The sequence below is a fragment of the Musa acuminata genome, chromosome BXJ3-3 (genome assembly GCF_036884655.1).
Source record: "Musa acuminata AAA Group cultivar baxijiao chromosome BXJ3-3, Cavendish_Baxijiao_AAA, whole genome shotgun sequence".
Taxonomy (NCBI): domain Eukaryota; kingdom Viridiplantae; phylum Streptophyta; class Magnoliopsida; order Zingiberales; family Musaceae; genus Musa; species Musa acuminata.
This window is the reverse complement of record NC_088351.1, coordinates 11,962,230-11,966,042: the sequence shown is the minus strand read 5'-3', so window position 1 is coordinate 11,966,042 and position 3,813 is coordinate 11,962,230.

The following is a 3,813-nucleotide window of genomic DNA, read 5'->3' as shown; positions in this document are numbered from 1 at the left end:
TTTGCTTCCCGAACACGTTATAACGGGTTTAATGGGCCGAAACAACATTAAACGAGTTTAAATTGTTAATAACGGCCAACAACTTTTCCACCGTCGTAACGGTTTGTCATAACGGATCAAAACACGACGGCTATATCGGTCATATCACACTCCTACAACAATAGTTAAATATTATAAGCAAAATGAATACTAATCCCTATAAATTTAAGTTTCATGGATATATATATATATATGCCTGTTGAAAACATAAACAATTTTTTTATTTAGAAAAAAATAAATTACATGTATACATCTCCGTTAGTGATTTGTGTTTTTGTTTCTTTAAATTTAATGTTATATATTTCCATCCAAAATCTGAACGCATAGATATAAGATTTCAGAGTCGGTTTGGTAATCTTTTCGGTGCTCCACTGATGGGTTTCAGTGTTATAGAGTGTTCAAATTGAATCCAAAAATTGAATCTAACCTAAACTGAATCAATTTCAAATTGGTTCGATCCAAACCGATTCATTAATAATTTAGTTTTGTCTTTGTGTTATCTTGTTGTTGATTCCTTTCTTCCTTCTATATTTAATTTTTCTTTAAGCATATTTAAAATGATATATGTGACATATTTTTTTTATAATATTGATTCAGTTGAATCAAAATTCTAAGTCAATTTAATTAAATTGAATCGGTTCATCCAACCAGCTCATTTTACATTTATATATTTTTATAAATTATTTAAAATTAAAAATCGATTAATCAAATTGGATTAACCGATTTTTAATGGTTAGATAGGTCTCAAATTGTTCTAGTTTAGAATATCTTACTGTAACTAAATCGAATCCTTTTTTGGTTCGATTTGATCTGTAACGGTTCGGTTCGAACTGTTTGAACACTCCCTGTACACAACCATGGGCAGCGAAACTATGTTTGTCATTTGATTATTTCAATCAAGTAATGATAGTAATATGATACTATATTTTGATTATTTTTATTTTATTATAGTGAGATAAATATTTTATCATATGTAAGTCAGTTTTGAATTATTTGAGTTAGAAGCCAATACAAATTTAACATGATTTCTTTTTTAGTCAATCAGCCAAACTAGTTAAACTGGTCATGGATGCAGCTGGTCTCGTAACTCCTCGTGTGATGACACTAGGGATACAATATAGGTACTCATTCCTCGAGGAATAAGTTCATTAATTAATCCGCTTACAGAATGCTGAAAGGTTGATGATGCCTTATTGTCAAACAACGATTCTATGGTCCTGGTGGTATATTTGGTTCTTAGACTTGAGATACCAATGATGTCTTATATAAGTGTTCAACTCTTTGATATCAAACTTACAGGTTTAGATGTCTCAGATCTAACAAAATCGATTATTGGGAGTGATAGTCAACCTTACGAGGGCTATTGAGTGTCGATAGATGATCATTCATTCTCGGTGTCATGAGAGGAATGTCCCATGTGTTCTTGCTCAGACAAATCCCTAGCTATAGTCATTCGGATTTAGAGAAAAAGAGTTCTATGAGAGAATCCAATTAGAGCAGGACTCGAGTAGAAACCATATGGGTACGACAGCACCATGCTCGGTATATAACCTTTTGGATATTAGATGGATGAGAGATTATAGGTACATGGTAACTGAGGACAGATAGGTCCAATGGATTGGATTCTCTTGTATCATCTAGGGACTACGATGTAGTGGCCTAGTATGTCCGCAGTCGATGAGTCGAGTGAATTATTATAGAGATAATAATTTCTGAGCCATAAGGAGTTATGACGACTATGACTCATAGCCAACTCGATATTGAGCCTAGAAGGTCACACACATATATGATAGACATTGCTATGAGTAGAGGTTCAGATATGAGATATCCATCAGCCCCCATATCTTATTGGATATCCAATAAGGCCTTGAATTATTGGATCCTATATATAAGATCCAATAAGAGCTCATGAGAGATTATTTGATAGAGATACATTAATCTAAGAGACTTGTGTGGTTGGATAGAGATCCAATACCCAATATGAGAGGATCCATTAGGGTTAAATTGATAGGGGACTTTTATAAATAAGAGGGTTTCAATAATTTATAGGCTAGAGATTTTTGTTTTCTCTCATATTCTGCTCCCCCTCTCCACCTCAAAGCAGACCTGGAGTTTTAAGGAGCGTCATTGTAACCCTATTATATGGATCACCGTCCGTCAGAGATGAGGGCGCTTGACCTCCTTCACCCTCTTCTAAAGATCTACAGGGATTCAGGAATATACAATATCCCTATGTAACACAATATATCTTACATGTGGTTTTCTATTTCGTAGATTTTTTTGCATCAATCTTCGCATGACGACAAACATATATTTGAGAATTGGGGATTTTATTTTATATTCTTCCACTGCACATGTGATGTCGCCCCTAAGATTTCCCAATAGGGTACTATATGACATTAGCGATTAAAAAGATGACACGTTAACTATATATAATACTAACGTATTAACCATATCATGTTCACTATAACATATGCCCCCCACTTCCCCGACCGAGTAGTATTACCAATTCAAATAGGGATAAGTCAATTTATTCACTATAATATATCCACTATAACCATACCTTAGTGAACTATTATTCACTAAGGTATGTTGATATAAAAGAATATGGGATATAATCCCGAAATTCTTTTAAAGTCGGTATGAGTTAATTTATTTGACTTAGTTAATTTGACTTGATCATTTCGTTGGGTTTTCTACCAATTTGGTGCACTAGCAATAATGGTGAAGTAGAAGAGTATGACCGACTATGGTACCACCATGAAGTACATTATGAAGGCATGATAACATAGTTTCAACAATTATTGGAGTCGTATGTGAGGTTAAAGAGTCAAGGTTTCGATAGATGATGATGCACTTATTCAAGAAAACTTAGGGTGGCGATGTGTAGAGGATTGAGAAGTTATGCTAAGTGGTGCACTGCAGGTCAAATGACCAGACATGGGGTTGTATGAAGGGCTATAGGGTCGAATGCGGTGGCATGGTGGAGTCAAGTGGCCAAGCATTGGAGCACATGAAGGGCTTTATGGCTAGGTGCAATGGGCCGAAAGTGTCAAGTGACCAAGCGCGGGAGAGCACAAAGAACCATGAGGCCAAGGGTGGTGGCACAATAAGATTAAGTGACTAGGCATGGGGGCGCATAAAGGATCATGAGGCTGAGCGCGATGGAACGATACAATTAAGTAACCAAGTGTTAGCGATGCACAAAGGGCCACGAAGTCAGGTGCGATAGTGCAATAGGGTAAAGTGACTAGGTGTGAGAGTGCACGAAGAGTCATAAATGGTGGGTGCGACGACAAATGTTACACTGGTGTTTTGTCATATGGTGACATGAGGGTTTAACTAATGCACATGCAGGGCATGTACCCCATTGGTGAGTGGGAGAATCTAAGCAAATATATATGCAACTTCACATTGATGATCAAATTGTCGTTGCCTACAGCGAAGAGGGGTCATGGCCAAATGACTTGTTGACATATGTCCATTACGTAGATCGTGAGAGATTCAGTCATGATCCTTAGGAGAGTACCTCATGTCTTGAGCCATGCTGATAGTGTCATCTGGCATACTTTACTTGAAGCTTTCGAAAGTCTAAGGGATGATCAGGTAGAGAGGGTGTAGCTAGAAGAGAGAAGCCATGAATATCATTTTCTTTCTTTTATCATATTAATTCTAATTTTATAATTGACATAAATATCATCTTAAATAAATAATTAAAAAAATTAAAGTCAATGATATTTAAATAATCATAGTTATATTTATAAAATCATATAT